General features: G+C 46.0%; 1 protein-coding gene across 1 annotated transcript in view; it reads left to right on the top strand.

The window, feature by feature from the left end:
• The first annotated feature begins 8,326 nt into the window (after positions 1 to 8,326).
• Dnmt3b (DNA (cytosine-5-)-methyltransferase 3 beta) overlaps positions 8,327 to 8,694 on the top strand; it is a 46,418-nt gene continuing 46,050 nt past the window's right edge. The window contains exon 1 of the mRNA XM_013514153.1: positions 8,327 to 8,407. The gene's annotated coding sequence lies outside the window, so the exon portion shown is untranslated. The remainder of the gene's footprint in view (positions 8,408 to 8,694) is intronic.

The following is an 8,694-nucleotide window of genomic DNA, read 5'->3' as shown; positions in this document are numbered from 1 at the left end:
CCTCAGCCTGGAGTCCTGGGATTACAGGCATTCACCACCATGCCTGGCAACCCAGTTCTTTTTCAATGCACAGAGGCCCAACAATATCACAAGCAGGATTCTTGCACCATCAGATTTCACAACATTGCCATCACAAACTGCCCGAGCATTTTCACCAAAGCCATCAGCCCCAGGTCTTCTTCTTACCAGAAAAGGATAGCAAAAAAACAGGATGAATTTTTCTTTCTTTCTTTTTTTCTCTCTTTTTGGGATAGTATCTCACTATGTAGTTCAGGCTGGTCTGGTGTAGAATTCCCAAGGATCCTCCTGCCTCAGGCTCCCAAGTGCTGGGATTACAGGCATGTGCCACCTCGCCCAGCCAGGATGGATATTTTCATGTTACTATTATTGTTATTCTTGTGTTCACCTTCAATATTAACACCTTTGTCATAAAATGACACAAAAATATAAAGATTCATTTGGCTTAGACTTTTTTTTTGACATCTTAGACTCTTTTTTTTTTTTTTTTTTTCAGTACTGGGAATCAAACTCATGACCTCATGCTTGCCAGGCAAGCGCCGTGCCGCTGAGCTAAATCCCCAACATCTTAGACTCTTGACATCTATATGTAAGTCATTGATAAAAGTCAAAAATCAGAAAGTCAAAAGTCAAAAATCTGTATTTTTCCAGATTAAAAAAGACCTTTAAGGGCTGGCAAGTGGCTCAGTGGTGAGTGCTTGCCTCTCTGCTCATGGTCCTGGGGTAGATCCCCCGCCCTACAAAAGGAAAAGCAAAAAGAAAAGAAGAAAGCTGGGACCAGGTCGGGTGCAGACACCAACCAGAGAGGCAGTAGAGAGAGTACTGACTAACTTTAAAGTTGACTGAGTTTGCTGGAGGCCAGGGGGAGGAGTCAATTCAATTCTAGTTTTTATCTTCCCACTGGTAAATTAATGAAAAGAATCCTCTGTTGTTGGATGTAAAGGATATTTCAAATTTCTGATTTCTGCATAGGATTTGGCGATGAACTTGTTTGCTTGTTTAAAAATCTCCCTCCCATCACTGCTAGTTCGAGGCCAGTCTGTGCTACATAGTGAGTTCAAGGCCACCTAGTGAGACCGTCTCAAAAAAAGAAAAAAAAGATCTCCTTCCAGATTTTAAGATTTTTATTGAGATAAAATTTTAATGTGGAATTCTTGGGTAAGGTTTAAATCTTTAAGAGTCTTCTGCCTAAACTCCAAAGGACATTAAGGCTGTCACCTCTAGAAATCTGTTTTTTAAAAGGCCTTTTGGCAGTTTCTAGTTGCGGGGGTGATAATGCTTCCAGCTTTCGGAAATCCTACCCCTTATTTCAAATTCATGGTAGGAATGGGTTTGCCTGAGAAAATGAGGCCTCGGATCTCTATTGTCTGTTTTGTTTTTCTCTTCAGAATGATTACAAAGTGAATGCCAGCTCTGGCCCCCACTGAGGACTGCAATGAATATCCCTGCTGTGAAAGGCCTGAGGTGTAACCGGGGAGGGGTCACCTGGAGAATTTTTTCTTCTAGACTATTAACATTATCTGACCAAAGGGCATCCGTTCATTCATGTATTCATTTGTTAAGAGAGCAGATACTTATTGAGCACCTACTATGTGTCAGGCCCTGTGCTAGGTGCTGGGGACACAACAGCGAATGACAGATTGCTGCCTCCTAAGGAAGAAGACACGCCCTCTGTGAAAAGTCACAAACACACTGGAAAACAGTAAATGCTAGGAAGGAGAGTAGGGGCTGGCAGCAGGCTTAGTGGGGGTAAACCTCACTGGTGGGAGAACCAGATTGAGTAGCCTGAAAGATGAACAGAGGTTAAGCAATTTGAGTTGTCAACTCAGGCCCTGGACAGTGAATCACAATCAGTAATCATTTTCCAAAGCCAGGCAGGCAGGCAGAGCCATGGGCATGCTGCAGGAGGAAGAGGGCTGCCCAGGAGAGGAAAGGACAGGTTTGGGTGAGAGGGATCCACACTCAGTGTTTATTCCCAAATGGAGCACATAGGGCTAGGGGTGTAACCTACTTATGGATTACTTGCCTAGCACATGCAAGGTCAGGGTTTGACTATGAGCACTGGGAGAAGGAAGGAGAAGGGGAGGGGAGGGGAGAGGAGGGACTCAGAATTCAGGCAACAGAGAGACGCTGAAGGATGACACTGGAGTTTGGAGCTCACTCCCTGCTGTCATCTGCCTCGTGTGACAGCAGAGGAAGCAGACACCCAGAAGAAACACTTAACCAAGGGCCCTCTGAGAACAGAACGGAGGCTACCAAGCTTCTTCCCTCAGCCATCTTTTCCTTTTCAAAGGTCAAGCCTAAGTGTCCAAATAGAAGGGAAAGCCGGATGTGAGGCACATGCCTGTATACCCAGCACTCAGGAGGCTGAGGCAGGAGGATCGCTGTGCATTTTAGGCCAGCCAGTGCTACACAGTCAGTTCAAAACTAGTCTGAACTGCACAGCAACTGTAAAAAGGGAAGCAAGGTCCAGGGGTGCATGCTGTTTGACAGAGGGTGGGGGTGAGATGATAGTGAACCAGAGCTTCAAGAGAATAAACATGTACTGAATGCCTACTGTGGGATAGATATGGTTCACTGTTGAGAGGAAGCTCAATGTGTCCATGAATTGAAATCAACAAGCAGAGGCGGGGTGTAGCTCAGTGGCCAGCTGCTTGCCTAGACTGCATGAGGTCCTGTGTACTGCCTTAGCCTCAAAAAATAAATAGAAAAAAAACCTTTGATGAATACTACCTGGTCAGATTCTTGGTACATGTATGTGTGTACTTTTCCAGCCAGGCTTTTTTTTTTTTTTTGTCTTTTTGAGACATGGTCTCGCTGTGCAGTTCAGGCAGGCCTTGAGCTCACTTTGAGCTCAGGCTGGCCTTGAGTTGGTCTCGGATTTGCAAGGATCACCCTGCGTTGGCCTCCCGAGTGCTGGGATTACAGGCCTGCACCACTACAACTGGCAAACAGTCAAGATTGTGTATGTATGTATTTACTTTTTAGGCATTTTTTTTTTTAAAGACATATTTAAAGAAAATAGTTCAATTGCGTTTTTAAAAGGAGAAAACAGGGGCTGGGGATTTAGCTCAGCAGCACAGCGCCTGCCTGGCAAGCCCAAGGTCATGAGTTCGATTACCAATACCAGAAAAAAAACCAAACAAAAAAAAAAAAAGGAGAAAACAAAGAGGTCTTGGTGTTCCCTTAGAAATGAAAAGTGAAGGCCAGGCATGGTGGTGCACATCTGTAATCCCAGTACTAATGAGGCTGATGCAGGAAGATCTTACGAGTTCGAGACCAGCCTGGGCTACAAAGTGAGCTGAAGGCCATCCTGAACTGCATAGTGAGACCTTCTCTCAAAAAGACAAAAAAAGAAAAAAAAAAAGTGAAGAACTCACTTTGCAAATGAACGTGGCCTCTAATGACACTGCAGTTAAGAGAAAGTACTTTACAATGGGCTCTTTCACATACAAGAGCTGGGTGAATCCCTGTGGTCTCTCTGGGAAGTCAGCATTACTATTATTATTATTATTCCAATTAGAGTGGGGAGATAACCAAGGTGAAGCTCCTTAGCTTTGTATGGGGGTGGGGGTCACACAGAACTGGGGGTTCAACTGGAGATCTAGTCCCAGGTCTGCCGCCCTTCTCTGGCTCTGGAGAAAACCCTCTCCCCTTGCTGAACCTCAGTTTCTGTAGCTGTGAAACGGGGCTCATCCTGCTTGACACTGAGCTCACCCTGCTTGACACTGTGCTCACCCTGAGAAGGCAAATTGAATATTGTGGGTTTTTTTTTTTTTTTTTTTTTGGAGACAGGGTCTCACTATGCAGTCCATGCTGGCCTTGAACTCACTTATGTAGTCTAGGCTGGTCTCGAACTTGCAACAACCCTCCTGCCTCAGCCTCCCTAGTGCTGGGATTACAGGCGTGCGCCACCATGCCACGCTAGCAAGTTCAATATTTAACTCTGCACTTGCCAAGACCTGAGGTCCCCAGAAAGCAGTACAGCATATCTGTACTCATTAATAACAACAAACAATACCAATATGGTTTTTATTTAACAAGCACTTTTAATGGTGATTTCCAATGAGCTAAGCACTGTTTAAAATGCCTTATGTAGGGGCTGGGGATTTAGCTCAAGGGCACAGCGCCTGCCTGGCAAACCTGAGGTTGTGAGTTCAATTCCTGGTACAGGAAAAAACCCCCAAAAATAAAAAAAATAAAATGCCTTATGGATATTAGCTCATATAATTCTCACATTTTTCCCTTTGAAGTAGGTATAATTATCTCTGTTTTAAGGATTGAGGCTAGAGAAGGTAACTTTATAAACTCATAAAAACACCTACTCTATATTAAGCACCTATATTAGGCACTGCGCTAACTAAGCATGTTACAGATGTTATTAAAAACCTGTAAGCCAGGTGTGGTGGTGCACGCCTGTAATCCCAGCATTTGGGAGGCTGAGTTCCAGACCAGCCTAGGCTAATATAAGTGAGTTCAAGGCCAGCCTGGACTGCATAGTGAGACCTTGTCTCAAAAAAAAAAAAAAAACAAAAAACAAAAAACAAAAACCCTGTAAAAAAAAACCCTGTAGCTGCTGTAAGTGCTGAAAACGTTGCATAATTCAACACAAATATAATGTTGAAGCACAACATAGGTATAAGTCCGTGGATGTATTGATTTATTGGAATGAGGGAAGGTGTCTAGGATCTATATATGCATATATATTTTCCTTTTCAATGTTACTTTTAGTGGAGGAAACTTCTCTGATATAATCTCTAATTGGTAGAAGAGTTATAAGACCAGTACAAGGGACTCTTAAATTTTTGAAAAGCAGATTTTTTTTTTTGTACAGGAAATTGAACTCAGGACCTTGCATTTGCCAGGCAGACCCTGTGCCAGTGAGCTATTTCCCCAGCCTCTGAAAAGCAGATTTGTTTATATTTTGCCCCATTTCCTTTAAAATCTCCTTCCCGGTGTACATGCACAGTATTCTTTTCAATTATTTGAGGTTATATTGGGGACATTATGGCCCTTTATTTCAGAGGATCAGTATTTACTTCCTAGGAGCAAAGACATTCTTTTGTAAATGTTTGTAATCTAAATGGCTTTTAATCAGACTTTTTTTTTTTTTTTTGCTATGCTGGGAATTGAACCCAGGGTCTCCTGTATAGTAGAAAGTACTTTATCACTGAACTACACCTCAGTCCCAATCACAGAATTTTTATCACTTTAATGAACAATTGTGAACAGGTGTGGGGGCACATGCCTATAATCCCAGCACTCTGAAGGTGGAGGCAGGAGGATTATTGTGAGTTTCAGTCCAGCCTGGGCTACAAATTGAGCTCAAGACCAGCCTGCACTGCACAGTGAGACCCTGTATCAAAAAAAAAAAAAAAAAAGAACAACTGTGATGGCACAAGATATTTTATCAGAAACACTACTGGGTGACTATCACATAGCAGTGCTCAGTCAAGGTCTGGCTACACAACTGATCCACTTTGGATAAATCGGTCTCTGCTCCTCTGGGCCGCAGTTCCCTCATGTGAAATAGGCCCTGAGTTCTCCTTGTTGTCCCTTCTGTTGGCAACTGTGAGGTTTAAATGAGATAGGTGAATATGACCAATGAGCTTTGTAAACTATAAAGTTCTGTTTTGTTTTGGTCTTTTTGACACAGGATCTTGAGCTCACTTTGTTATTTTATTTTGATTTTGTCTTTTTGAGACAGGGTCTCGCTATGCAGTGCAGGCTAGTTTTGAGCTCACTTTGTAGCCCAGGCTGGCCTCAAACTCAAAACAATACTCCTGCCTCAGCCTCCTGAGTGCTGAGATCATAGGCATGTGCCACCATACCCGGGTTCAAGCTCACTTTGTAGCCCAGGCTAGTCTCGAACTCACAATGATCCTCTTGCCTCAGCCTCCTGAGTGCTGGGACTACAGGTGTGCGCCACCACATCCAGCTTTAACTGTAAAGTTCTGAATGCTGGAAAGTCCTCAGAGTTTTCTTCGAATCCATTCTCCTAATATTTATGATCTTCCCAGATGACAGGACCAAGACCACTAATTCTTTGTTTAGACCCTTTTTTTCCCCCGGGAATTAGGTGGTCCCCAGAAATGCCTAGCACACTCTCCCCACTGGTTTCTGAACTAGGCTTCTCAAGTATTCTTGTTGGTGGTACAGATGTCCTTTGCCAGCTGGCAGATCCTGGTTTGGGGTCCAGAAAGCAGAGGTCCAGCAGACCTTCCCACAAGCCCACTGACTGGTATACTATGCATTTTCTTTCCGATAAGGACACGACCTGTCTGGTGCGGTGATCCACACTTGTAGTCCCAGTGCTCTGGGAGGTTGAGGAGGGAGAAGTGAAGTTCTAGCCCAGCCTAGACAACCAAGCAGCTTAGTGAGACCCTGTCTCGAAAGCAAAAATTAGAAAAAGAACTGGGGACATAGCAGCATGGGAAGATCTTGGGTTCATCTCTGGCACTTCAAGGAAAAAGAGAAAACATATGGCAGGGATGGTGAGGCTAAGCTACCAGTCCTCTCGCCGGACTCGTTCCTGTACTGGTGACCAGAACACACTTTTGTATGTTTGTCCAGAATACCAGTAAGTTCCTGCTGGCCAGGCAAGGTGATACACACCTGTCATCTCAGCCACTTGGGAGGTTGAGTCAGGAGGATTGTGAAGTTGAGGCTATTTCTTCCTAGGATGTCTTTTATTTTTTATTGTTGTCTTTTTGAGACAGTGTCTCGCTATGCAGTTCAGGCTGGCTTTGAGCTCACTTTGTAGCCCAGGCTGGTCTCGAACTTGCAACGATCCTCCTTCTTCTGCCTCCAGAGTGCTGGGATTACAGGTGTGCGTATGTCTTTAACCTCTCCCCGAGCTTTTTTTGTTTTTTTTTTTCTCCTTTTGGTGGTACTGGGGATTGAACTCGGGGCCTGTGCATGGTAGGCAAGCACTCTACCACTGAGCTACATCCCTAGTTCTCCTTGTGCTCTGTTTGCTTGTTTGTTTGTTGAGAGCAGGTTTTACTATGTATCTCAGACTGGTTTTGAACTCACTAGGTAGCCCAGGCTGGCCTCAAGCTCTCAGCAATCCTCTTGCCTCAGCCTTCTGAGTGCTAGGATTATAGGCATGCGTCACCAAGCCTGACTTTCTCCCTGTGCTCTTATTTAGAACAAGATCCAGTAAGTTTAGAAACTTTTGCGGCTACCAAAGTGTTTATTATTTACTTACTCACCAGTAAGAGATAGAGAGAAAAAGCTGTGTTTAACTCAGAGAGCAGGAGCTCTAGAGGCAGGAAACCTGTGTTCATACATTCATTCAATAAATTTATATCGAGCTCTTTTTGCCGTGCCCCCGCCCCCCTTCCCTACTGAAGACACATCTTGGACCAAGATAGACAGATGTGGTTTCTGCTTCCTGGAGGAAACTTTACAGTGCGTTCCTCTGTGTGTGTGTGTGTGTGTGTGCTTGAAGTGCTACTTGAACAGAATAAAAAAGAGCGGAGGTGGTGGAGAGTGCCTAGGGGAGTAGTCCAGAGAAAGCCTCTCCTGAAAGGAACCTTCTGAGAGAATTCTTAACCTGACACAGGGTTTCAGTCTGCAGGCCAGGCTGGCCTTGAACTCTTGGCAATCCTCCTGCCTCAGCCTCCCTAGTGCTGGGATTATAGGTGTGTAGAAATTGGCCATGCATAGAAACTGCATGCAGAGATCTGGGCAAAGAATGTCCAGGTGGTGGAGAGGCCAAAGACCTATGCCTAGGGAAATGCTTTTGAGGAACAGCAAATTAGGTAAAGTTGAAGTCAGAGAGGAGAGTGTAGCAGATATCTTTTTTTTGTCTTTTTGAGACAGGTTCTCCCTATGCAGTTCAGGCTGGCCTTGAGCTCACTTTGTAGCCCAGGCTGGTCTCGAAGTCACAACGATTCTCCTGCCTCAGCATCCGGAGTGCTGGGATTACAGGCTTGCGCCGCCACGCCCGGCTGAGATGCCTTAAAAGGGAGGCCAGGTCCACTCATGCAGGGCCTATAGGTGCCTTGCATCACTCATTCGTCCATTCACTCATTCATTCATTCATCACATATTCATTGAGCATCTGCTGTGATCCTGCCCTGAGCTGAACGTGTGGAGACAGATAATCTGATAAGCAGCAATCAAACTAAAATACCAGGTACGATAAATATTAGGAGGTGCCAATTTGCGATACTATAGTTCAGTGCTCGCCGATGGCAGAGGCAACAGAACCAGCGAACCACGGCCTCTCCCGCAGCTGGACGCGGCGGGCCCGGGAACCGCGGCAGGACTTGATCGCCTCTTTCCCCTCCCCTCAAGATGGCTGACTAGGGCCTAGCGGGAGGGGAAGGAGGACCAGCTAGCGGGTCCTCAGCGGGACCAGCGGGGACACCGGAGCGTCCAGGTGAGGCTGGGGTGGAGGAAAGCGGCGCCACAGGTGCTGTGTGACGGCGGCCTGGCTCGGCCCTCTCTGGGCCTGGCATCCAGATCTGACTGCGGCTCTGCTGGGGTGCCGCGGAGGGCCGGGCGAGGCTTCCCGGAGTGCGGGGACTCGATACCCGCAGGGCCTGGGCTCCAGGAAGGCCATTTTAAGCGGCCCGGAGCCCCGAGGCGGCGGCCGCGGAGGAGGGGCGGAGGGAGGCTCCGAGTGATTTCAAATTTCCCTCGCCTGCTCCCCCGCGCCCGGCCGGC

The sequence above is a fragment of the Chinchilla lanigera genome, unplaced genomic scaffold (assembly GCF_000276665.1).
Source record: "Chinchilla lanigera isolate Chin_1 unplaced genomic scaffold, ChiLan1.0 scaffold00021, whole genome shotgun sequence".
In the NCBI taxonomy this organism is placed as follows: Eukaryota; Metazoa; Chordata; class Mammalia; order Rodentia; family Chinchillidae; genus Chinchilla; species Chinchilla lanigera.
This window is presented reverse-complemented; position numbering and strand designations above follow the sequence as displayed.